The sequence below is a fragment of the Nyctereutes procyonoides genome, unplaced genomic scaffold (genome assembly GCF_905146905.1).
Source record: "Nyctereutes procyonoides isolate TBG_1078 unplaced genomic scaffold, NYPRO_anot_genome, whole genome shotgun sequence".
NCBI classification, from domain to species: domain Eukaryota; kingdom Metazoa; phylum Chordata; class Mammalia; order Carnivora; family Canidae; genus Nyctereutes; species Nyctereutes procyonoides.
Genome location: NW_026575131.1, coordinates 20,538,557 through 20,566,238, shown reverse-complemented (window position 1 = coordinate 20,566,238; position 27,682 = coordinate 20,538,557). Strand labels below are relative to the sequence as shown.

The 27,682-nt window shown below is 40.7% G+C and overlaps 1 protein-coding gene across 7 annotated transcripts in view; it reads right to left on the bottom strand.

Annotated features, from left to right (window-relative positions):
* Nucleotides 1-27,682, bottom strand: part of FOXP1 (forkhead box P1) — a 582,432-nt gene that overhangs the window by 478,442 nt on the left and 76,308 nt on the right. For all 7 annotated transcript variants that reach the window (XM_055342934.1, XM_055342933.1, XM_055342948.1 and 4 more), the window contains one exon: nucleotides 15,943-16,072. The gene's annotated coding sequence lies outside the window, so the exon portion shown is untranslated. The remainder of the gene's footprint in view (nucleotides 1-15,942; nucleotides 16,073-27,682) is intronic.

Genomic DNA, 27,682 nt, shown 5'->3' with positions numbered 1-27,682 from the left:
AAAATGAATTTTAAAGATACATCTTATTTAACCCAATATATCAAAAAATCTATCACTTCAGTATGCTAATCAAGTATCTTTGAAATCCAGTGTGTACTTGACACCTTGCCCATCTCACTTCACACTAGCCACAGACACACTTCATGTGACCAGTGGCCACAGATGGCTAGCACATTATATTGAAAAGTATGATTCTTGGCCACCTGGGTGGCTCAGTGGTGGAGCATCTGCCTTCAGTTCAAGTCGTGATCCAGGGGTCCTGGATCGAGTCCCGCATCAGGCTCCCCACAGGGAACCTATTTCTCCATCTGCCATGTCTCTGCCTCTCTCTCTCTGTTTCTCATGAATAAATAAATAAATAATCTTTAAAAAAAAATAAAGTACAATTCTTGAAGACCATATTACCTTGTCGGTGGAAAAAGAAATTTCCTGGGATCCCTGGGTGGCGCAGCGGTTTGGTGCCTGCCTTTGGCCCAGGGCGCGATCCTGGAGACCCGGGATCGAATCCCACATCAGGCTCCCGGTGCATGGAGCCTGCTTCTCCCTCTGCCTGTTGCCTGTCTGTCTCTCTCTCTCTCTCTCTCTCTCTGACTATCATAAGTAAAATTTAAAAAAAAAAAAGAAATTTCCTAAAGAAACTCTTACCTGATTCTATTTTAGAAAATGATCATTATTGTTTGGGTTGACTGTATTCACTTCTAAATGGAAGGTCTTTACCAGATCCAGCTGGGACTCTACATAACTTATACAACATACATGCCTTTTGCCTCCAAAAACTATAATGACCGCCTTAAATTCTGGACAAAAATCACACCTGTTAATAAGGATTTTTGTTTGTTTTTAATTTAAGGTCCCTGTCTTTCAGTCTGAGTCGCAGTTGAATAATAAAATTATGAGGCCCATGATATTCCCTGGGAACTCTATTGCTTTAAGAATCTGTTTCATTAAGGAATTACTCAGTCTGAAGGAAATTTATCGACACTTATCTCATTTTCCCCCCTGCTCTGGGTAGGCGACACCTGTGATTTTCAAAGACAAATAGCTAAAGATGAGGGTCCTGAGCTAGTGCTGCATGTATAGCTTCATCTGGCTTCCACGATCTTTCTCTCTCCAGCGATGGGTGCACGTGAGGTGTGACCCAGCACCCTCCAGAGGATCCCACAGAAACAGCATCAAATGGCACTCATGCCTTCCCCGCCTAGGTCAACCAACTAGCAAGTACCAAAGTTCAGGAGGCTGGAACTACCCAATCTAGCCAGATCCTCAAATTCTGAACCCTAAACCCTCCTTATTGCCCCATACTTATGTTTCCAAGTATATTTGTAATGAGCCCCCCACCAAAAGCATAAAACTCATCATCTACAGCTACGCAGCTGATCAAAGCACCATAAAATGAAAAGTCTGGGAACTGTGTGTAGGCTGCCATGACTTGGCTCGTTATCCTCATTTCCTTAATAAAATATATTTTAAAATAACTCTCCATTCACATATTTATACTACAAAGTAAAACCGTAACATATTGATTCAAACAATTATAAAGGTAACCTTATCGAAAGCAATTCTGAAATGTACAACGTCACACAACATAAAATTAAAGAAACATTTCTAACCCCCTGATACTATTTCTCTTGTAACATTCAGCCTTGCATTCATAATGCTGATTTGCATATTACTGCTACATCCAACTCAGGTAACCATGACACCTCCAAAATAGACACAAGCAATAAACATGACCAAAATCCTGTTAGATCATTCAAGTGACACTGGAAAAAGAATATTACAAGGTAATTTCTAATATTGAGGATTTGTATCCATACATAAAATATCAACTGAAATAGATCTTCAGAATGAAATTTCCTAAAACGATTAAAGTAAAATGTGAAACCTCACAGTTTATACAAGACAAGAAACATTTGGCTGCAAATGGTTTTATAATTTTGCTAATTAAAAATTATCCCATTTTCACTTTGGATTCATCATGTAACAGAAACAGGAATAACCTTACCATGCCAGAAACACAAGCAAATGATTAAAGTTCTACTCTCAAAAAAATCTTTAAAAGTTGGCAAAACATTTCATTAGGCTACAAATCAAAATCCGTCTGTCCTTGACATCTCTTTAATGTCTTCCAGATTCCACATCTACTTTTTTTTAATCACTCACTGAATTACTCAGAAATTAAAATATGTTAAAATACCACTCATCTTGGACCTCTAGAAAAGTCCTCTAGGATCGTACAAACTTCAGGCCCCTCCACATGAGCAATGGACCCATAATGCTACCAACTGATTTATGTAAAGTATTCCATAAATTTCACAATGAGAAAAAAAAATATTCCCAGAATCGTGCCTTCATCAATAAATCTGCTACATGAGAAGAATATAAATAAATACTAAAAAGGGGCCACCGTGAACTCTCTTCTGAAGTTTGCCAAGTGGAAATGGGTATAACTATGATTAAAAATAAAAATCTTTGAGCTTCCAAGGTGTTACCAACAAAATATGCCTACAAAAAGAAGAATGCAAGTGGCAAGGAGGTTGACTGATGAGCACGTATTTCTCTGTAAAGCTAATGAAGGCAATGTTTACAGCGCATACTTATTTATTTATGCTTCCCTTCCCTGAGCCCTCCATGTGCCATGGGAGTCAGTGTGTGCTAATGGCACTGAACACCAGAGAACCTTCCAACTGCGAGTTGCAGTCACTGTGTCAGTGGAAACAATGAATCACAGACGTGCAACCTGGGATGAGTTGTGGCAGCACCTTACATGTGTCACCAATGTGTCATGTGACATGGTTGTTGCCATGGTGAGGCTCCATGTTCAGGAAATGTGTTAAGTCTCATAGAAGGCACCCAGCCATCCCCCAACGTACCCATGCCCGTGAATATATTTTGAAATCTTTCCGCTGCTGATAACATGGTGATTGGCTTCCTCGCTGGGAGTCTTGCTGGAAGCAGGGGGGGGAAGAAAGTCACTTGGGGAAAGCTGAAAGAAAATGAAATATAGCATCCCAGTGTCTGTGTGCGTGGGCTCCAACCCAGCAAGAAGAGCAGTACCCTTAAAAGTAATTATTCAAGTCTTCTGATGGGACAAAAGTGGACCATCCCAAAAAAAGGGGGAGGTGATTTTTAAGTTACTTACCTCATTTCTGTGCATTAAAACAAGGGATAAGGCTAAAGAGACTAAAAACTCCACAATTTCTTGAGCAGAACAGAAACACTGTATGGATTAAGGATGTACAGATGAATTACCCTAGTCACGATTACCAAAAAATCTTCCTCTTGGGCTTTTCTTACCAGAGTGTCCAATTTTACCCTACCGCTGCTTTTGTCATCTGAAAGCATGAATAAAAATTGTAAGAGACTCACCAAGGTGAGGACTAAAGAACCTACTTAAGGCCTAAGCAGAGGGGTCTGGCACCTGGCAGTCACACAGGGAGCTGCCACTGCATGGTTGAGAACCAGGGCTACTACCGTCACTTCTCTATTGCTACCTGGCTTGCAATGAAGAGAAGCCTATTCTAGCATCCTGACTTCAAGGGAAGATTTACAATTCTTTACCAACAGTTTCTTTACATGCCAGATTCCCAAATTTGGAATTTCAGAAATGGGTCAAGAAAAGTCAAAATGTTTCCTTTCCAATTGATGGAGACAGTTTTGTCATAAAGGAGTACCTTTAAGTAACTTATATGTAAATGTAGACACGTCAGGAAAAAAAAATATGCTTCTGGGGCTGTTGGAGCTGTGAGAACCACCCAAGGTGGTTACAGGGTACCTCAAACTAAATGAGAGCCTGTCCTGAACACCTGAAGGAGCAAAGAACACCTGAAGAAGACTCAAGAAGGACCCATGGGTGATCTGAAAATAGCTGACGGATTATCATGTAGAAGAGATAGGTTCTGGACAATCTCAAGGTATCAAGCCAAACAGTGAAGAGGCAAGACCGTGGGTGATATTTTCGTCCAATTTAAGAAAGAACTTCCAAGCCCTAAGGTTTGGTCAGAGATAAAATGAACTTACTGAAATAGGCTATGTTCAACATCCTAGAGTCACTCAGATGGTCTCGATGTTCATGGAGCTGCAACACAGCCTCAAAGATTCAGGCACAAATGCATGGTGACAGTAGGCAGCTTCAGTATTCCTTCGAACACTAAATACCTAGGAGTCACTGAATATATATGACGTATATGACCGGGACACATAGGTACACATATACAGACACATAAAATTCACATCCTGGGACACAGCAGAGAGATACTGGCAAAATGTGCTATAATCATCCAAAACCACATTTTTTTTTTTAAATTTAGGGTGTAGCTTAGGGCTAATAGCTACCTATATCATTCACTGAAAATTTACTACATGCCAACCCTTTTGTAATGCTTTTTGTGCATTAATTCATTTAATCCTACGATCACCTACGAGTTAGGTACCACTATCATTCACATTTTAAAGGCAAGGAAACTGAGGTACAGAACAGCATCATAACTTACCCAAGATTCTACTGTTAGTCAGTGGCAGAGCCAGGATTCAAACCCAAGTAGTCTGGCCAACATCCTGTGTTCTTAATCACCACATTTAGCTGTTTATTACACATTAAAGGTTCTACATCTTGGCTCTGGATCATGGAATACATTTATTTTTCATTTAATAATAAAATAAAATAAAATAAAATAACCCTCTGCAAGGCTTTCAACCTAATTCTATCTTTGCTGTGTTCTCTCTGCCACTTCCTACCTTTTTTATTAAAATGGACATTTCTGTGGAAAACATATTTGCTTCTTGGGGCTTCATCTTTTCTAGATGTTATTCCCAGTTGCATTAACAATACCTTGGTTCACAAACTATGGTGTGCTGAAAATCAGAAAGTCTTTTCCCTTCGTATCTCAGCCAATTTTATCATGATATTTGATAATGAAATATTCCTCTAGATTATTCCTCTGTACCTTTCTTGAAAAACATCCTTTTCGCTTCTCGTCCCTGGTCAGACATTTTTTTCTTACTCAATGCCTGTGTTAAAACTTGGCCTCTAGGATCCCTGGGTGGCGCAGCAGTTTAGCACCTGCCTTTGGCCCAGGGCGTGATCCTGGAGACCCGGGATCGAATCCCACGTCGGGCTCCTGGTGCATGGAGCCTGCTTCTCCCTCTGCCTGTGTCTCTGCCTCTCTCTCTGTGTGTGTGACTATCATAAATAAATAAAAATTAAAAAAAAAAACTTGGCCTCCATTTTATTAAAAAGCCGCACTCCCTGAATTCACTCTTGACAATGTTTACCCCTCCCTTAACTTCCCTCACCTGTTGACAAAAGATTAAAATCTTCAACAAAAAGGGGAGAACTCTAATTGAAGATATCTTCTTTCCAGAATGCTCATGCTCACTTTCTTTTTTAACCATTCCTGTCCTCCAGAGATTTCTTTACAGAAAATTAAATGACATATATTATATGCCTCCTGGTCTCCACGTCCTTTATGACAAAGTCAGGGACATTTAGAAGAAAATTTCTTACGTTATTCATTCAATACCACCTCTCAGAATTTTGCTGTCCCCAAGAACCACTTGTCCAATAATTTTTATATTTTTCTCTAAATGTCTCCATTTTATTAAATGTTGCATTGAACGAGTATGAGCTGAGACACCAGACCTAATGTGCGAATAATATTTTTGCTACATATTGAATACATAATACATATTGAAAGTAATACCTCTTAGATTTTCAAAAATGTTCATCTGTGTCTCCTGGCAAACTCATCTCAAATTCCACTGGTGAGAGATAGAACACACTTCAGAAAATGCTAGTTATCGAGGAGAATACAGATCTAATGCCACTTTCAAAGTCTACTGTTCTTCCCTGACTTGTTTTCCCTTTCACTTTACCTTTTACCCCTCGCCTCACTTTTACTTCTAGCTTATAGTTCTCTCGTTTCAAATACAGGAAGGGAGAGGGGGACCCCACTACATCTCACACTAAATCAATAAATAATCCAATCACACAGAACAGCTTATCCCAAGAGGAGATTTAAACAAAAGTAAAGACATTATTATTTCATCAGAAACTGAAGAGCAAATGATTAAGCCGAAGCATCAGAGAACAAGAAAAAATAAGTGGCTCCCTGGCATGGCCTCATGCTCTATCTTCTTTAGACCAGAGTTCAGCAAACCACAGGCCCAGGGGGTCAAAGTGAACCTGCCGCCCAAGAGCTAAGAATAGTTGTGACATTCTTTCGGGGTTGGGAAAAAATTAATACTACGGCTTCGGGTCGAGTGGAAATTAGACAAACTTCAAATTCCACTGTCTGTCAATACATTTTATTGGAAACACAGCCATGCCCATTAGTTCACAGATCATCTGTGGCTGCTTTCATGGAACAGACCATGGCACGCCAAGGCTGAAATATTTACTGTCTGGCTCAGAAGTTCGCTGATCTCTGATACGGACAAAGAAGTTCTATAAGCCTCTGAGCATCACACACATACACAAGCATTTTGTTTTGAGTTATAAAAGGTCCCCACTCCCACTACGGCAAAAAAAAACAAAAAACAAAAAACAAACCCCAAACAATAACAACAAAAACCCACAAAATAGGACTAAGAAGAAAAGCATACGGAACCTCCATATATTCAGCATTAAGATCAGATCAAAAGCTTCTGTTCGTACCTGTGGCCCTGACTGGAAGCACACGTACCCACCAATCGGCACCATGTGGGCTGCAGGTTCCACTGCCTCATTTCTCAGGCGATTCTGAGGACTAGTAACCCTCCTAAGAGTAAATGATCCCGAGGCCTTTTTTAAGCTGCATCATTATTAACAATTAAAAGGCTGCCACCACACATACACAATAACTTTCTTGTACTTTAATATGCATATCCATAGTCTGATTATACCAGCGTGGAGAGATTGACAGGAAAAGCGGAGTGTCGTGGCTCCAAGGAGACACTACATTGATCAGTAAATAATACACGTTTTTTGAAACTGTCTAACTGCATATTTACACTTGTCAGCTCTCATATACTTTGGTGACAGACTTCTTTTTCAAACATCTATGTAGAAAATTCTAATACTGATTTTTAAAATGTTTTTAATAATTACCAAAAAAAACACATCTTGGATGTATGAGGTTTAAATTATACCCGCCAAAGAGTGCCACCTGGAGCATTAATTGCTACATCTTTAACATTCCCAGTTACATCAGTATATTTGCAAATGTCTCAAAAAGGTTAGAATACGGTTGCAAGTGACCTATTTCTAGTGCCTACAAGGTACCAAGCACTGTATTTAAGGACTTGGCAGTCAACAAGGTAGATGCTACCATTGTTCCCATTTGACAAATGAGGAAAGTGAGCTTTGAGGAGGACACATGACTTGGCCATGGTCATACTATTAGTGAAACCTGGGACAAGGACCTGAGGCTAACACTCCCCTTAACCCATACCAAGCTATGGAAATCTGTATTTTAACAGGTTGCTCAGGCAGCCCTTAGAGATCACACTTTGAAAAACATAGCCCCAAGAACTTAGAGGAAGAGGACAATAAAGTCCAATGGGTCTTGGGTTCAAGTCCCATCCACAGGACCACAGGAGAATGAGAGAGAAAATCTATATCAGGTGTATCATAGCCTCTGGCATGTCACATATGCTCACTTACAATAGCTACTGAACAACTATCATTTTTTTATAGGTCACCAAATACTTGTATGTCAGGTAAAGTCATTTTATCTATATTGTCCAGAAAATTACTTCGACTCTTAGCTGATTAGGTTAGCATCTTTTTGCCCTAAGACTCCATATCAATTAAATTACACCAGCAGCTGAGAGCTGGCAAAGGTAGGGTAGAACATGGGGGAGCAGAGATGTGGTTCTACCCAGTGACTGGTTATCAACCACTAGACTAGATAAAGGAGTTAGATATACCCCTCACCTCCTCCCACATACAACTTTATTATAAGGGTGGTCAAATACATGAAGAAGTAGAGAAAATAGTATAATGAGCCCCATGTACCCATCACCCAGATTCCAGAATATCAAGATTCTGCTCCCTTTGTTCTTTTCTGATTATTTGTAACGGAAATCACAAATGACAGGCCATTTCACCCTTACATGACCCAATATGCAACTCTCCAAAAAACATGGAGAGAAAAATCCCCTCATAATAAGGGAACACACGTAAAAAAAACAATTCCACAGAGCATCCCTGAAGCTAGCCTGCTGGCCATTTAGCCTGGACATCTATCCTGGAAGGGCAGTCATTCCTGTAGGCCATAGGCAAGGGGCCTAAATAACTGAACAAAGTAGCAGCATTGGACCTTTCCAATGCTAGAGCTGTGAGCACAAAATTCCAGCAGCAAGGTTCTCCCTTCCAGCATGTTCTCCAGAGCAGCTGGGCTGCTAGTCCTATGTAGTCTGTTCATACTGTATCAAGGAAAAACCTCATCTGTTCAAATGTTAGGGACTCCATGAGCTGCCACTATCAGGAGCATCTTTACTTTAGAAGAGAACCCAAGGAAGCACACAACACTGAGCCCACCCGCATGATTCTGAGAGATTTTAGACTGAGGGAAAGGCCAGTAGGTAAGGAATATTTTTGAAAAAATTTTTGGAAGAAGTTATTTCCTTTTATATCACCAGTTCTATAAAAATCCTGTTTGTATATTAAGCTGCAGTTTTAAATGAGTTGGATTCCAATTCCTTCCATAAAGACAACTATAAGCTACAAAATCTTCCCTGCCTAAATGAAATAAAAGGGCCTTAAAGAACTACAGAATCTATTGAAGATGAGGAGGCAGCAGTATGCCCCCGTGGCTGACGAGCTTTGAATTTGGCCCAAGTTAAGGTAAACTCCACTTGAAAAACTTGCTATGTGATCCTGAGCAGGTGACCAAGCCACTGAGCTTCTGTCTTCTCAACAATAACCCCAGGGGCTCCTGTGTGGCTCAGATGGTTAAGCATCTGACTCTTGATTTTGGCTCAGGTCATGATCTCAGCATCATGAGATCAAGCACCTCATTGGGCTGTACAGTCAGTGCAGAGTCTGCTTGAGATTCTCTCTCCCTATTCTTCTGCCCCTCCCCTCTGTTCGTGCATCCTCTCTCTCTCTCTCAAATAAAATCTTTAAACAAACAAAATAATAATACCCAGAATACAGAGACACTGTTAGAATTAAAAGAGGTAACTAATGTAATATTCAAACAACTAGGAAAACTTAATGCCACATGAGTGGTTGTTCTAATTATTTGTTAACAAACATCACTAAATATCATGGAACATAAAGACGGATGAAAAAGATTTCACCTCATGAGTCTATTCCAATCGACTGCTTGGAGCTTCAAGGGACCATGTGTACAGAAAACCCAAGAGTCACCATCAGAACAGACCATGATGGGTCCCACTAATTTTGTCATCCTTGACTAAGGCCAACCCTATCTTCCTATAAACATGCACCAAGAGGTTAACAATTCATATGTTCACCTACAATCACTTTCCAGAACTCTGGTTCCATGACCAACACAACACAAATAATCAAATAATACGCTGAAATGAAATTAAAATGCAAATTAACTAAATGGTGCTTAAGTACACTAATTGCTCATTTTTCTTTAAGAAGGAATTAAAATGATGGCAATTCTCAACAGGGTACCTTAGCAGCATGCACACAGACTAAGTGGAAATTTCCTTCTCTTAGTCTCTGTGCATTACTTGAACCAAGTTAACAGAAAACAGATTATTTTCAAAAACAACACGCAATGTAACTTAAGTTCCTAGAATTTTACATCACGGAAGATATCATTTGAAATATAATAGTTGAATGCCTTCCTCCCTGGTACAGCTTGCTTCGGTGTATTGATAAAAACCAAGATTAATATGCAAAAGGAAATTGCAAGGAACTTGCCCTGAACCGGTCAGCACCTGGTACATGTGTGTGCCCCTCCCTTTGAGAATGAAACTGTACTTGGAGAGTGAGAGTCTGGGTTTCATTCTCACCCCACCACTTCCTTGCTGGGTTTTAGCCTCAGTTGATGCACAGGTAACAAGAGGGTGAGAATGGTCTCTTTTTTATCTTTTCCAAAACTACAGAATTTAAAAAAAAAAAAAAAGAAACAAAAAACAAAACAAAAACCCCCTACAAAATTATAATGCTTCACATACATAACACCAAAACCAGGTGAAAGGTAAAAAATAAACTACCTCACATCATACAATCATGGCAGACACATGTTAAAAACCCAACTGTTACACAACCAGGTAACTGCTAAAATTGTATGTGCACGAGATCTTCTCATTAATATAACAAACATACTGTTTAAGCACTGGATGCCAAATATTCAGGTTAAGTATTGGGTGTATACAGTAAAACTACAAAGACTGGTCAAAAGTCACTTGCTTGGCATTATTTTGTTCATATTCAAGTCAATGGTGAGTGTGTAAGCTTGCCTACAGGAACTTAAGTGGAATAATTCTGAGGTCACATCAGCACTCAACAGAAGAGGGGATGTGATCAATTAGTGATGTCTGTCAAGACACAGGAATGGACAGGAGTGGGGAAAATAGAAGATCCAAAGTGTGTCAGGAATGCTCGCCACCCTTGATTTAGGCAAGGGGTATGACGCTTTGTGTAAATGTCATGTGAATAAAAGCCTGCCCGATACATTAAAAGTTTACTCGACAATGAATTTGTATGTCCAGAAAAATGTGTGTATAATCCCATAAGGGGCTTAGAGGGGAATGGAACATATCTGCAATATAAATGCAGATTACCTTTATTACAAAATTGGATCATATTCTCATTCCTAGACTAATTTCCTATATCATAAAACCTATATTCAATTTTATAAATAGCATACACCAAGAATCATAAATTCAGTTAATGCAGAAATTTAACAGATTTTTTTTTTTTAATAAAAGTGAGAAAAGGCTGTTTTCGAGCAAGTATCTGAAAGGACAGAAAGGGCTCTTTCTTTGAAGATATGTTTTTCCCTCTGACTCTACCTCCTTGGGGACATAACTAGAGGAGAAATAAATTTCACAGCTAATATATATGAAGTAACATGCTTAACATTATCCAATGAATTTATATCTACCTACACCATATAAATTTATCTCACATAAACTGTCACCTCCAACAGAATTCATTAAAACATTGTTATAGCTTCTGAATTAAACGCAACCTTCTAATTGGAATTTAATCTAACAATAGTAGTGGATTTTCTTTTTTAATTGACAAACGGAATAATTCATTAGTTTGTCTTGGTTCTGTCTGAAGGATTGGAAAGTAAATTTGACCTAGGTGTTGGCTGGCCACTGCTCTGAAGAACTCTGGGGTGGGGGTGAAGTGGGGGCTGAAGGTCCCTTCACCATCCTCAAAAGTCCTCCTGCTGCTTATGGGGCTGGAAAAGGATGGACACTCACTCACATCATCCCGAATGACTACATTAGTAATATATTCCATTACCTCCACGTAAATGTCACGTTAATTTCTGATCTTCATCAAGCCAGACAATGGTTTCCACCTTGGCCCCTAGCCAATTAGCTGTGTGGAAAATATTCAGCCAATTACATTACTTCTATTAGGTTAGGGACTGGAGAGAAAGGCAAAATAAACGCCTCGGAAATACTTCGGAGATAAAATGTAAGTTGACACTGTCTTCGCATGCTGGAGCCCAAGTTATACAATCTGATAGGCAGCTGCCAGCACTCATAACTGCTTATTAAATCTAGCCTCTCTTTATGGCGTGAGTGAAGATCTGTATTTTTACCAATATTAGGTTCATTGTGTTATGAAAGAGACCAAAATACTTAAGATCATTCGCTCTGGCTTATAAAGCATATTATGTAGTTTATTAAATTGTTAAAATTACTTTTCAAACTCAAAATTTCAGGGACTGGAAGTTTAAGCACAACAAAATGGCTTTGCCCACTGACAGGTTCCAGCATAAGACAACTCAAGAGGGGAGCCCATCAGACAGCTTTCCTGTCCCAAAACACCTGCTACCTGCCCCCACCTCTTCCTGGAAGCTGCACTACCACCACCACCACCGCACCCCAAAACCAATGACAAAAAAATACACCCTCAAGTTTTATATAAAAGCAAGGAACTCCCACCTAAAACATAGCCCATTCTCAAGTTTTAAGTGGGAAGAAATATTTCCTATGATTTTCCCTCAACCAATAGGTTAAAAGCTAGGAATTGCATTATGAGAGAGATGAAACAAGTAACTGTGGGCAAGTAAGGGAAAACAATCAGTGACAAAACAATGTTGCATGGTGCTACATTCTTGTACCAGATCCTCCAGCAAAAGACAATTCACTGATAGGGAGCAGGCAATGCCAAGGCACAGACTGAATAACAAGCCAGCAATTCACCATCTCTACTCCACTCTTTCTCAGGAAAACTCTATGCAAATCCAGACTGTTATTATCACATTTATTAATAACACTGTGGCTAACTGCCTATTAAATATGCAGCAGACTTAGCTGCTCTTCACTCTTGGAGTCTCGTGATGTGCATCAGATAGGTATCCGTATCAAATACAGCTACACGCCAGGGAAACAGGAGCCAACTCTGACTCCCTGCTGGTGAATGGTGGCATGAAAGAACCATCAAAAAAAGAGACCTCAAGCGCTCAGCCCGTCTTTCTCTGTTATCCTGCACCAAAAGTAACTTACTATGCAGGTATGGTTATCACCAAAATAAACTGAGTACATTACCCATTTTCTGACCTTAAAATTTTGCCACAATGGTCTATTTGTGCAGACCTTTTCTCATATGGTTTAACTGCCTTGCAAGCGAGTGCAGTTTATTGTTCTGGATGCCTACCCTCATGACTGTGACTCTGTCCTACCATGAAGACACTTAGCACAAAACACTTCACTCAAAATTAGAGTTTATTTCAAGCCTAAAGACTTCAAATTACAAGAGGTAACAATTAATTGGTGCTTTTCTGGGGTTACTCAATAAACTGCAAAGTTCTTAAAGCCACAGGACTGTGAATTATTTTTGATAATGAAAGGACTTAGATATAAGATACATAATACATGGAAAGTCAGGTTACTGCATCATGGAGGAAGAGAATTTAGTCATTTGAGCAAATCCTGGAGGTGTGTGCTTTGAGGAAGAATAGGATAGAAAATCAGAACACATGCTCCAGCTCATTAGATTTCAGGGACTTCCACTACCTACTAAAAATATAGTGAAGGGAAGCTTATTACAATCTGATAAATACGAAGCACTTCCTTAATATAAAAAATTGGTATCGACCAGGCATTTTATCAATTCAAAAGAGAGATCGTTTCATTATAGTTCTTGAGACTGATTTTTTTAAATAGCAGGCCTCACCCAATGAAATTAATGAATAAAATAAACCCTGTCTTCAATAAATCCATTCATGTGGTTTTGTTAAATTTCATACATCAATTTTATGATAGTGAGATTGAGTCAGACTTTCTCAATACTGAAGACAGAGATGACAGTTAATCTCAAATCTGAGTTTGCTACTATTTCAACAACTTTAGAATTCCAACCACTTCTATGAATTCTCCTGTGTATATGAGACAGGCCCAGGCTTTCATCTCACCTTGACCTGGATCCAAGAAGATACCATGTTTCATAATGCATGCTATCTGCTCACTGGCCTACAGATCATCCACAAAAATCTATCATAGCTAGTAGCAGTGGAAGACCCTCAGAGGAACTTCATGGGTGAGAAATCAAAGGACATTCCCAAGACCATCCAGGAAGATGATGAAAGATCTTTACTAGCTCTAAATTCCATGACTCCATTAACCATTTCTTTTAACTGTGGGCATCCTTGCCTCTTGTGTTACTATTTACTATTTGCCTTATCTCTTGCCAAATAAAGAAGAAATAACATCAGGAAGATAGAAGACTTTGTTTTTCCTCTATCTAAAGCTTCAGCAGACTGGAATAACAAAATAGCCCAGGTGGAAGTGAATTTTAGCACTCAAAAGCTCTTTGAGGATCTTCTAGTCAATAATAACTGTGGCTCCTTTTTTTTTTTTTTTTTTTTTAAATCTATGAAATGAGATGGTCAAATTGGTCTCTAAGTATAGAATCTTTGAGGGATGCCTGGGTGGCTCAGGAGTTGAGCATCTGCTTCTGGCTCAGGGCGTGGTCTCAGAGTCCCGGGATAGAATCCCACATCAGGCTACCCTCAAGGAATCTACTTCTTCTTCTGCCTATGTCTCTGCCTCTCTCTGTGTGTCTCTCATGAATAAATAAATAAAACCTTTTTAAAAAAATCTTTGGGGCATCTAGGTGGCTCAGCTGGTTAAGCATCCAAGTCTTGATCTCAGCTCAAGTCTTGATCTCATGGTTCTGAGTTTAAGCCTCACGATGGGTGTGGAGTCTACTTTAAAAAATAAATAAAATTGGGCAGCCTGGGTGGCTCAGCAGTTTAGCCCCACCTTCGGCCCAGGTCGTAGTCCTGGAGACCTGGGATCGAGCCCCACGTCGGGCTCCCTGCATGGAGCCTGCTTCTCCCTCTGCCGGTGTCTCTACCTCTATCTCTCTCTGTATCTCTCACGAATAAATAAATGAAATTTTAAAAATAAAATAAAATTTTAAAAATTAAAATAAATAAATAAAATAAAAGCTTTTAAAATCTGTCCCAAATAGCTAAATGCATAACAATGTCTTAAGGAGACACTTATTAGAGAAATTTTATTCACCTGCATGGGTTGGATGTCTCAATCTCTATAACAGAGATAAACTGGAAAAAAAAAAAAAATCACCGAAGACAAAGAAGTAGGCTCCAGTTCCAACCAGGACAAGGACTTAGACATCTCAAATTAGACCCCATGGGCTTCAGCTGCTCCATCTAGAAGATGAGGGCATTTAAACTGACAACTTCTAGGGCCTTTTTAGTACTGACAAATAGGGTACTCTAACCTACCTGCTTTGTTTTAAATATAGGAAATCACAACAGAGACTAACCCGTCCCATGTCAAGTAACTATTAGGCCTCCCAATAGCAGTATAATGCTCCTTCTCCTTCACTACCCTTCCCTCCATAAAAAGGAATCTGCTTCAAATACAATCATGCTAAGACAAACGAGATGGACTTTATGCCAATGGTTCTTATCATTAAATGTCACTGAATACAAAACGTGAAATGAAATGGTTCCCCATAAAGGTGACTTCATCCTATGACAAAGCTACCACTAAATGATGTCAGACTTTTTATCCAGAACACCTGGCCTCAACCAAGTATTTTCTCTGACAAAGGCTAGTCACAGTTGTTCTTCATTCATTACTGTCAGAGAGCCGCTGATTGCCAACAAACATGGAAGATGCCATCAAATTCAGAAAATATGTGTAAGAGAAAAAAAATAATCATGTTCCTTCTGACCTTCCCCCAAAATTACAATCAGTACTTTGGTGAGGCGAACAATGATTGAAAGAAATGCTCGTAAGTCTTTCTGAAAATCTTTGTGAGGCCACAGTTTTCTCAAGAACCCTTATCATATGGAAAGCTTGGGATGAGACCTTCTTTGTGAACAAATCAGACTAAATTCCCTCTAAAACTCAAGATGAGATCATTATACTTTTATTCCATGGTGGTTCATTGTTTGCTGAGGTATTATGGGACCAGAAAAGCAATTATTCTTTCGGTGATGCATATGGCTCATAACTTAGATGGCCCACCCTTCACTGTATGAATAAGAAAAAAAACACGCAAACAAAAAATAGTTCTTCTGTGTCCTACTGCGTCTTTTATAAATCCTCAGATCAATGCAGGAGTTATTCGAGAGGGTTACAGCAGAAAACAGCAGAGTTGCTTTCTTCTTTGAAAATGAGAATCTCTCACCCTCAGTTTGCAATTGCTCTGATGAACTTAGGACTTCTAACAGTTTCCTGCACTGTGTGTGACCCCTGCAGCCACTTTTTTTGTCTTGTGAATTTTCAGACAAATACTCATAAACATGCACTTACCCTGTTGGCCAGCAAGCATCACATCCACCCGTTCATGGTTGACAGCAAATCAGAGAAGGGATCGAAGCCCTCACCATCGCCCAAATGTTTCTTTTGGAAACTGGAATTGTCAGCAAAAGGTCCTGGGACACTGCAATACAAAAATATTTTTTACACATAACTAAGATGTAGCTTCTAAAACCACCACTTCCTTAAACTTGAAAACAGCAAGGCAGACATAGAATCTAGAGGTAGGGGAAAACACCTTTAAAATGAGGGTATATCAATATATCAAATGTGATGCTGTAAAATATGAACCGGAAATACTGCTTTGAAAGATACGTTTACCAATTATTTTGACACATATATCAAAAGATTGTTGTTTACTGCGGACTTTGTGCAAAATATTTTACATATTTTGGCATTGAAAAAATAAAAATATCAGGTCCCGTCATAGAGTGCTCAGGTAACAATAAGGTGTTTGAACTCAAATATTATGTGGATAAGTGAACCATTTCCTAAGAAGTAATTATCTTTTCCAAAAGATGAAAAAATGTAAAAAAGTAAATAATAATTTATATTATTTTTAAGCAATAATGAACATTTTTTCTCCTCCAAAATAATTCTAAAAATGTCTACAAGTTACTTAAGGAGCAAGACTCAAGGAGACATGTCCATAAAAAGATAACATACTATGTAATGTGCAGGCGTCAAAGTGGAAAAGCCTGAATTCTGGACCTGATGTTGTCACCAGTCGCGTGGACCCAGCAAAGCTACTTACTATTTCAAGATTCCAGCCACTTCCTGTACAAGGTCAGAGCAATTATTAATGTTCCCCAAGTCCCTTCTACCGCTTAACTTTGTTGGGTTGTTGTTTTTTTTTTTTTTTATAAAGTACACTTATTCCAAATAAGTTAAACTATAAACTTCTCCTTTAATATTACTGATTAAAAAGATTTTTATCGCGGATCATTCTTATGTCAATCTGCCATCAACACTGAAGATGTGCTATAGACAGAGGGTTTTTGCACATGCATAGAAGAATTCTTACCCTGGCACTAGTGCCCAACCCTGGTAAGCTGCCACCCTTGATGGCTGACAGCATTCCTTGGGTGCCCATGGAAGGCTTCCATTTCTCTCTACAAAGTAACAGTTCCAACTACTATGGAAATCGGCCCCAATGTATTACGCATGAATGTTTCTCAAACTTTTGTGTGTATAAGCGTAGCTTGGAGTCATCAGCAAAAAGAAATGGACTAAGCTTGTTCACCATCTTTTAGGAAAAAAACACACTTCTCCCTGTGGCCTACAAAGCCCTGCAAATGGATCACTTTCTACTTCTCTGCCACCTCCAGTCACCAAGCCAATTCCCAACTACAACACAGTTACAGTGTTCTTCCTTCCACTTCAATCAAGCTATGCTTTTCTGTCTCAGGGCTGGAGCACTGGTTTCCCTGCCCCCCGCCCCCTGTCCCCAGCCCCAGCTCCCTTGAAATGCCAAGAGCCTCCTCCTTAGATAAATGGCTTTCTCACCACTGGGTCTTAGGGGCAAAGGCTGCTTCAAGTAGACTGTCCTGCCTACCTACTTAGGTTAGATCCCTAATGCCTCTCAGTGAGAACAACCTATTTGCTTTCTCCAGAGCTTTTGTCGTAATCTCTGAACTTTTTTCTCATTTATTCACTGGTCTTCCCCACTTGAATCTAAGCTCTGCAAGATAAGGGAACATCTCTGTTTTATTTATCACTCTACTCTAAAACTTCAGAAAAAGTGCCTGGTGTATAGCAGGCACTCCATACAGATTTATTGGGTCAACAAATGAATCAATCATCAAAAAGAATTCATTCTTCAGCATCCTACAAAAATACTATTGACTGAAAACTCATGATGTGCTAGATATTAAGTATTTTATAGCAATTGTTTCATTTACTTCTCTTCATATGACAAAGTTCCTAGTAGACAATGTTGTAAGTTTAAAAGATGCAGATAAGAAAACTAAGGTGGAGTCTTAGGAACTTGCCCCTAAACCCACAGAAGCAGGGGCTTGACTCTACCCCTTGTTAGTGTGCACTCGTTAGAGCTCTGTATTTTTCCAGTCAATACAGTCATACAAACATTTTGAGTGCCTACCTTGTACTAGACACCCTTCTGACTCAAGCTCACTGCAAGGTCTTGTAGCCTCCGTGATCCTGAGCTTTCTGCTTCACACAGGGAGACCTAAGGCACCCCACAATGACCAGGCAGTCAGTGCAAGTGAGAAAAATAGGCCAGGTGTAAGGTGCAGAGAGCAACGCGCCAGGTTGCAAACTTGAAGACCAGCAGTTTTTCAGCCAAAGAGGGCAGCCAGTGCCCTCCACAAGCCAACTGTTGCCACAGGGGAACATAAGCCCGGGGCTTCAAGAGCTTCTAATTCTATGAAGGAACACAGTCATCTTTACTGTTTTGTGAAATTTCCTAATTTTTCAAAGATAAGCAGCTCACTTTTTAACAGCACATGTGAAGGGGGGGGAGGGAGAAAAGAAAGAACAAACTTGCAAGCCCCATGCCAAATGACTGCCCAAGTCATGCCATGTCTGTGATTCTGGAGGTATCTGGAAGCACGGAGAGGCTGTATAACTGAACACAGAAAAACACAGTAGGTATCTGCATACATAAGGGCTCTCCAGAGGAATTATCTCAAGCAAGTTTTAGAAGCAGCTGGAAGGTGGGGTAGCAAAGGTGTTTCACAAAACCAGAATGTGGTATTCAGAGGCTTGGAGGTGGGGAGGAGGCAAGGCACACCAAAAAACAGCAATTCACGGAGCTTTCCTTTTCATTCGAGCTCGGAGAAGCTGCAGGTTTCCAGCTAAGACACAGGCTGGCCAAACAATGCTCTAAGTATTATCATTAGTGTTGTCTTGCTTGATTTCCTAAAATATGAAAGTGACCACGCATAGATGAGAATAAAAAACAATGGGGGCCTCGGTGGCTCAGTCAGTTGGGTGTCTGACTCTTCATCTCAGCTCAGGTCTGGATCTCAGGGTCTTGAGTTTGAGCCCCATAACAAACAAAAAAAAAAAAAACAACTACCACCACGGTTTATGGAACTTTTTTTAGTTTTATTTGTATAGGTTTTAAGAGTCCCATAGACCCAGAACTGAATTCCAAACTCTCTATAACTCTGACCAAAATACTATATAAATAATATATAGTTCACTTTTCATATGTATTTGCAGTGTATATATACTACAAAATACATACTGTATATATACACATACACCATAATTCATACATATATAAAGTACATATATATACCTTTATATACTATAAAATACAAGCTCTGTAAGTCTAACCAAAATATTATGTAAAAAATACTCGAGTTTTTATATACAGAGTATGTATACTATAAAGTACATACTATATACACATGTACACACTAAATGCAGTACATAAACATGCATTTATAAGATATAAGCTCTATAACTCTAGCCAAACTCTGAACTCTAGAAATTAAAACATACAGCCACTGGAATTTAAAATTTTTAGAATTAAAAAAAAAAAGAAAAGAAAAGACAGATATCCAAATACATTACCCAGAAAACCACCCAGAGGCAAAAACTGTCTACCTAGAATTGTATACCCAGGGAAAAAAAAAAAAAATCTTTCAAAAATGAGGATGAAATAAAGATCTTTTCATACAAACAGAAGTCCATCACCTCTTTACAAGGACATTCAGAAAGATGTATTCCAGGCCAAAAGAAAATTATTTCTCTGATTTAAAAAGAAAAGGGGGAGCCAAAATAATGAACTCATAAGTCAATGAAAACTAAACACATCAAAAATGATGTGCATGTCTCAAAAATAAAAACATTTCTTATGTAAAAATAAATTTAAAAATCTGGCAGCACAACACATGCCCCCTGGCCCAGCTCACTTATTTACACTGTGGCAATATCGATCACCAAGGCCTTGCTCTGCAAACCTGAGTGTGCAACCAGGGCACCAGCTTGAAATCCATATTCCTGCCCCCACTCTCAGTCCAGAGAGTCAGGCCGCAGGAATCTGCATTTTGGCCAGATACCCCAGGTAAACTGGATGAAGATGGGTCCTTGCCTCCACTCTGAGGGGCACTACCTCACTCTCCATCTCTTTAGAGCCAAGCTGTTTAGGGAGCCAGGGCTCAGCCCCACGAGGTCCCGGTTGACACATCAGCAGGACTTTGCTTCACTAGAGCCCCAGAAGAGCACCTGGGCCCAGGGGGTCAGTAGCAAACCTTCCTTAACCCTACTAAATCAGGAGCTACAATAAATTAAAAGCTCATTAAATTATTTTAGAGAAAAGCCTAGAAGTGCTGAAACTTTAATTGTGCCATATTCAATCTGTTTTCCTAGAGACTCAAAAAACCAGATTACCATCTTGGGGGTCATTAGAAAGAATGAAGCCTGCTCCCTTTCAATTTACATATTTAAAAATGCATATCTTCTTGCAGTGGCGGCGACCCAGGCTTCCCAGGCTTCCCAGGTCCCATGGTCATTCCACAGTCTAACCAGAGAAAGAAGCCCGGGATGCCACAGGGTCCAGCTTTGTGTTTTTTGTTGTTGTTGTTGTTGTTGTTGTTGTTGTTTTTTCAAGTAGAGGAACCAAAGCCCAGGAACTGTGGTTGCAAAACAGCTCCAGGAAAACAGGTAGAGGCAGCCACAAAACAACCATGATGTTTACTTGTTTTGTTCTCCCCTGTTTATTTTTCCCTGAAGCAATCCTTGCTCAGTACAAAAGTCTGCAGGGAGCTGGAGAGAGCAGCTGTGGTTCCCTGAGGCCAAGACCTAGCAATCAAGTTGTTTACCAAACACTGCCAGGCACGGTGAAAACAACAAGCTAGCAGGCTGCATTTGCATCTGCTTTTCAAAAACAACCTCCAAAAGTCTAGGGCCTGGCTACTTCCTTGTATGGCTGAGGGCAACTTGGAAATTAAAGGCATGAACTGCATTAGGTATTAGCGCCCATGGCCTAAATGTAATGCATTATTATTCTGTTTCTCTGGCATCCTAGGAAACATCCTAAGAAAGGAGGACTGGAAGCCTGTGGAGTGCAAAGCAGTGGTTTGATACAGACAACAAGCTCCTGCCTGGCATTTCCGGCTTGGCAAACTGTCATCATTTGCTGACCATCCAACACCTCAAGACATCCAGCAGTGGTTTGCAATCTTGAAGGAGCCCTGGAATCCCCAGGAGGGTTCATGAAACACAGATGGCTGGGCCCCTCCACCAGAGGGCCTAATTTAGTAGGTCTGGGGTAGGGCCTGAGAATTTCTAGAAAACTCTCCAGTGAATCAGGTGCTGTTGGTGTAGGCACCACACTTTCTATACCACTGCTCTAGGGTCAGATGCTTTCTAACCAACTTGAAGACCTGGGAACTGATTTGCCACCTTGACCTCTCCACCTCTCCCCATGGGTTCTCTGAGTGAATACAGGAGTGTCGAGCCCAAAGAAGTTCACAGAACAAAATGCAGTGCATGGTTTTGTGTGTGCCTCTCCAGATTCTTTGCCCAATGTCCCCCTACCCTACTCTAGGCCCTGGAAGGGTGCTCTTTGTGGACAGCATCAACAGATATCCTTGCCCAGCTGAGATGGAGGTCTCATCACAGGAGGACAGATAAGATGGGGCATTTACTGCTGGGCTTCCTTCCCTCCAGGAAAATGCAGGTTGAGTCCATGAAAGGTCACAGCACCCACCAGGCAGCCCTCTCCATAAAGATATAGTCTCTTTGTCCTAGTAACCACTACCTGACCTTCCCTAGTCCTTCCAGACAAGGGGAGAGGTAAAAGCCATCCTTTTTCCCACAGGGACCTTGACACAAAACTCAAATTCAACCCACTGTCCACTGGATCTCCTCTGGTTTTAAACAGCTAAACCTGGAATTTTATATAGCCCCATAATGTAAACATGCATGTATGTACACATGTACACACAAAAATATATGTACCCATGAATGTACACAGAGATGTACATATGAATGCACACAGCCACAAATGTATATATTTACAGACTTTTTAATGCAGCCATATGAGATTAGTCAGAAGACCTGGAGCCCCAAGGCCAGGGCCATCTCATGTGGTTCGCACGGATGTTCCTTCAGGTCCCATGTGCTACAGGAAGAGGGGGCCCACTTTGTCTCCTCAGTTACACAACCTGATGGGAAAGAGAGCATTTGTGAGAGCTTCAATCCTTCTCTAATTTATTAACTTAGTTTCTTTTGTTGCAAATGGCACCAAAATAGAAAGGGAACAGAAGTGGGTGGAGCAGGCTCCATCATCAACTCCCATGAATAACTTTCTGACAATGCTGAACCCAGTTCAAAAAGCACACCGGCTGCAAAAAAATAAAAAATAAAAAATAAAATAAAAAAGGTGTATGTTGTCAGCTCACAAATAAGATGCCAATCTGCCTCAATTAATAAAGCTCAGAAGGGAAGAACAAATAATATTTCTGTTTTTAAAATAATAATCACTTCAAATGTACCCTAAAGAAGCTTCTGTCAGAACAGCTGGGTTAGGAAAGTTCTAATAAAAATGGTCAACCAAACTTAATCAAACGGGTTAAATATACCAACATTTTTGGCTTCAGCGAGCCCACCTGACTTCATTTCAAATAAATTCTCCAAAGCTAACTACAATTCTCTTGCTTAACTTTCACCAGCAAGATTTCTTTCAACTCATCAGAGGACTTGTTGGTATCTATGCTCAAAAACAAGTTTTTAAGTAAACCCATTAGATTAATTAGAACACATGGGGAATATGGTTTCCATGTAATTACTTTTCTAGTTCACTGAGGCTCAACCAGAAACCTTCTGTGTTTGCTTGTTTATTGTGCTTTCTTCACTAAAAATCTTAACGAGCCATTTAAAATCTGGAGGATTGTCTTCCGGTGGCTTCTGTCTCCCCAGTAAGCAGCCTAGCTTATGTCTGACCTCGGCATGGAAAAGATGAGTGACTTAAGTGGACGGCCCTCTTCAAGGATAAGAGGTACCTTAAGTATCCTGCTGCCTTTGGCCATTCCAGATTCCCATTTCTGTACTGAATAAACTCCACTCATCCTTCAACTTGGCTCCAATGCTCACCTCTTCCCACTGCCCTCTGTTACCAACATCATGAAAAATCTAGAAACTTTCCTTTTTCCTTAAAGATGCCCTTTACATCTTTTCCAAAAGCCATTCACTCAACATCCTGTGACCTCAGGCAACCATTTCCCTTTCTTAGAACTAAGGTATCGCTCTGCTAACAGCCCACGTTGCCCATCATCTACCTCCCAGGAAAAAACCATTGCCCCTCTTCACCATGATTCCTCCATACTTCAAGACCCTTTTCGTTTGTTTTAATTCAAAAGCATACACACATGCCAGTGGGTGCAGGGGTAGGGGGCAGTGCAGAGGGAGAGCAAGAGAGAGAATCTTAAACAGGCTCCACGCCTAGCACAAAGCCCAACATGGGGCTGGATCTCACAACCCTGAGATCACAACCTGAGCTGAAACCAAGCATTGGATGCTTAACCGACTGAACCACCCTGGCACCCCAAAACTCTTCTTCTGATGACCACATGAGAGGGAACAATTGTACCCAGCCCAGCCATATGGCCATTAATTCTAAGTGTCAAGGACGCCCTCCCATACTTTTTCAGATTTTTAGTACCTAATTCACAATTTCCATCTAGATCCTTCCAATGTGGCCCCCTCTTTCAACCTTAACAGCCATGAAGATGGTCCTTCGATAACCTGGTCAATGCTTACATAAGGTCTGGTATAAACAAAGTACTCAAAAAAAAAATCTTTGGAATAAGTGAATACACACCTGGCTAGCTTAATTTCCTTTACCCTAAGAGCTTCCACTGAGAAACAGCACAGTGCAGTAGCTTAAAGCATGGGCTTTGGAACGACTGCGTATGTCCCATCCTAGCTATGCCACTTACCAGCTGCAACTCTGGGCAAGTTGTACCTGAAAACTGGGGTAATATTTGCCCATATTCAATAAGGGCTCATTAAGTACTAATGAACCACTACCACTTCCTCTACATTTGAGGGCATGGCCAAAACATGGATCTCACCATCCTTTAGAACTACTCCACTCTAAGACCTTCAATTCTGAAATTCACTAATAATCTTCCATTGAGCCACCTCTCACTGGATCATTTCTCCTGAACTTTGATCCTGGACTGTACTGAGACAAGCCGCAACCACCTCTAGTCCAAAATTCCTCCACCATCCAACATCCTCCATCTGAAGTCCCTCTCTTTTACATCATCTAAGGCTCACACCATAGCACTCAGTCCCTGAAATTCCCTGCATTACTCAGGATGCCCTCATCTTTTCTACCAACCTCTTATTCAAGCGATTTGGTTCCTTCACCAAAATAAGCTGGGTGAAGGCAGGGGTTGGTATGATTCACGTTTTATATCCTCACTGCCTATACTACAGTGTCTGGGACAGAAGGTCAGGACATGCAGTGTTAATCTGGGGCCCTTTCAGGGAGCCGGGAAGACTCCCCATAAGCTACGTGGCACCAAATCAGTGACAAGTTTCTACTTAAGAAGCATGGGAACCCAGGGTTCAATTTCACAAACACCTTCCATTCATGGTTCAGTCCAATGGCTCAAAATGCGAATATTCCAATCCCACTGGCAAATCAGGCTACACTAAGTGGGCAGGGTTTCCACAAAGTGGGCCTTCGGCTGGTAGGACACATGGCGTCTCTGTCCCTGAGGCCCAGGGGAGCCTCGGTAGCTCCTTGGAAGAACAGTCAAGTGAACAGAGAGCTAGGTGCCAGCTGGGCTCTTTATAAGGCTTTTGTGGTAAACATGTTTACTTTCTTTTCATTGGCTGGGCTTATCACGATCAAGTATTTTGTTTTGAGTCTTGCTCTATAAATATGATTACTTTGAGGGGAGAGCTTTTTTGATCACTAGCACACTTGTTTATCAAACTGTTAAATTCAAAGCATATTTTTGACAATCCATGGTAAACAAGGTAATAAATAAATAATTTCACTTTCACTAGAAACACGATCCCCATGTATCTGTTCTAAAGCTTGAGATGCATTGTGGGTAAGCAAAGCCTCTCTATTGGATGAGAATAAAAATCGCATTCATATGGATGATGTTACTAGCAAGAAAAAACTACAATGGCAGGTCCTGTATAAGAACAAAGTGGCGAACTCATGCCTTGGTTTCCCCAGCAGTACCCTTCCATGGGAAGCTACTTGCAAGGACACCAGAGCTTGTCTCATTAACAGGATCTGTATTTACTGTGAAATGTTAAGGTTAAATAATCAGCATACCTAACAGATATGGGGAGGGGGCAATAAAACAACTTTTCAAAGAATGAACCAACTGGGTCATAGAATCAACTGCAATTCTTTTGAGACTTGCTCTCTATGATGCCTTTTGCCTGCTTCACAATTAAGATAAAGGTAGCAGCTGAGGCACCTGGGTGGCTCTGTTGGTTAAGCGCATGCCCTTGGCTCAGTCATGATCCTGAGGTCCTGGGATCGAGCCCCACTTAAGGCTCTCCGCTCTGGGGAGAGCCTGCTTCTCCCTCTCCATCTGCCTGTCACTACCACCTCTGCTTGTGCTCTCTTTCTCTTTCTGTCAAATAAATAAATAAAATCGTAAATAATAATAATAATAAAAGTAGCTGCTTCGACTATAAAAAGGAAAAGTTCTCCATTATTGGAAAAGGGAAAAAAAATAACAAGAGCTAAGGGAGGAAAAAAGAAAAATATTTTTTGAGAAAACTAACGGTCTTAAAGAAGGATTTTAAAGTGGTGTTTACAAGAGCCACTCTGTGGGATGAAACATGAAGTTCCACTGCAGTATGAGCCAAATCTCTCTTCTAGAGAATTCTGTGTCCCCATATTCCAACTAGAAACAAAAGCCATCTTACCACAGGCCTTTGAGGTTAATTACAAATTACTTAAAGGAATAAAAACAAAGAGGCCAGATTCTCTGTTAAAACAAATAATATCCCCACATACCCTCAAATCATCTAAATTCATGCCCAAGTTAAAGAAGTTAAAAGACAATGACAAAACAGTCAAGGTTGTGGTCCCATAATAAGATAAACATCCTCATTTACTAAGTATGATTATTTCATCATGTATGGTGCTGTAGGGAACGGATGACGTTAGAACACACAGTGATCCGGTAAGGCCCCTCATCCATCCAAGATGGTTGGCATACACAATACACAGACACAGAGAAGACGCACACTAAACAGACTTCTCTTCCAAGGTTATGACGTGCCTCTGGGATACGTTAGACAGGGGGTCACAACCGTCCCTGACATTCAGATCAGCTCCCCAGTCCAGGTGGGGGAATCAAAAACAAACAGCTTCTCGTGTAGTTTTAGCACAAGGACAACAAGGCCCAGGAGGGTGGTTATTGCATGATGAATTAGTAGGAAGAGCATATCCTGTCCGAGCTTTGCCACCAACTATTTGAAACCTCCTGCAAGTCAGTGAGGTTCTCAGAGCCTGGGTTTCTCTTCCTCTAAATTGATGGCAGGAAATCCTACCTTTTTCAACAATACCACGTCACAATTTTACACCTTGGCCTCAAATCGAAAACACCACATCGGAAGATAACCGACAATTCCAGGCTTCAAAATCTAATCAATACAATACTTGGGAGTGCTTTCGAACAATCCACAAAGGCATCCGAGTTCCCACAACTTAGGAGCAGAAATGAAATTCGGAGTTAATGGGACACTGGCCAGCAACGAGTCATCAAGCATACTTCAGCTTTTAGCTGTCTGAGCAGACGGCTGACTCAGTGGAGATACGGTTACCCAGCCGGCCATGGCCATCTGACCCACTGCCTCAGAGAAATTGGTCTTCAGTCATAAAAACCAAAGAAGTTGAATGACTAATGAAATGACTGAAGAACTTCCAGACAATTCTCACAGTTTCAAAAAGTAAAAACACACACGCGTGCGCGCGTGCACGCACAGAACTAACCAGGACGTTAAGTATACAAGAACAAGCAGACTCAGAGCTGTCCAACATCCAATAGCCACATCTCCTTTTGAGAAAGAAGTGCACATTCCAGGCAGTGGAATGACGTGGTTGGGAAAAGCCTCAGGAGGGCAGAAGAGCTAATGATTAGGACCACATCATCACGGAAAAGTGTCAGAGTGTCAAAGTGGTGAAATATCTGTTGTAAATACAAGAAAAGAAGGAACACACTGGCCTTTCACCCTGGTGGCTCGACAAACTGGGAGGCCTCTGGATACTCTCCTGAGGACACCCAGTTCTAAGACCAGCCAGTGTGGATGGAGCCCTGACTGCGCACCCAGGGCTCCGTACTGAGCATTTGTGCCGAATCTCTTATAAGCCTTATAAGGGTGGTCCCAAGTGTGTGCTATCATCTTACAGATGAGGACACTGAGGTTCAGAGAAGCTGCATGCTTTCCCCAAAGCCGCAGTTAATAAGTGATAGAGTCATGTGTCTCTCAAAGCCACGTCTCCTCCGTTAATAGGTACCAAATACAAGAGGATCACTCTTCCAGTCCCTCAACTGGGAAACCTGAGAACATCTGAATGAAACAGCTCCCAAGATAAAGCCCAAATGGAAGACAAGGGTTAGAATCCTCCTGGGAGCACGGACACACTAGATCCCTTGGCTTCCTGCTCTCAGGCAAATCCTAGGAAGGAGGAAAAGCAAAGGACCAAGTGAGCCCTGGAAGCTGCGTGACCTGGATGCTGCATGGCATGGCCCCCACTGAAAACGGAGGTGCG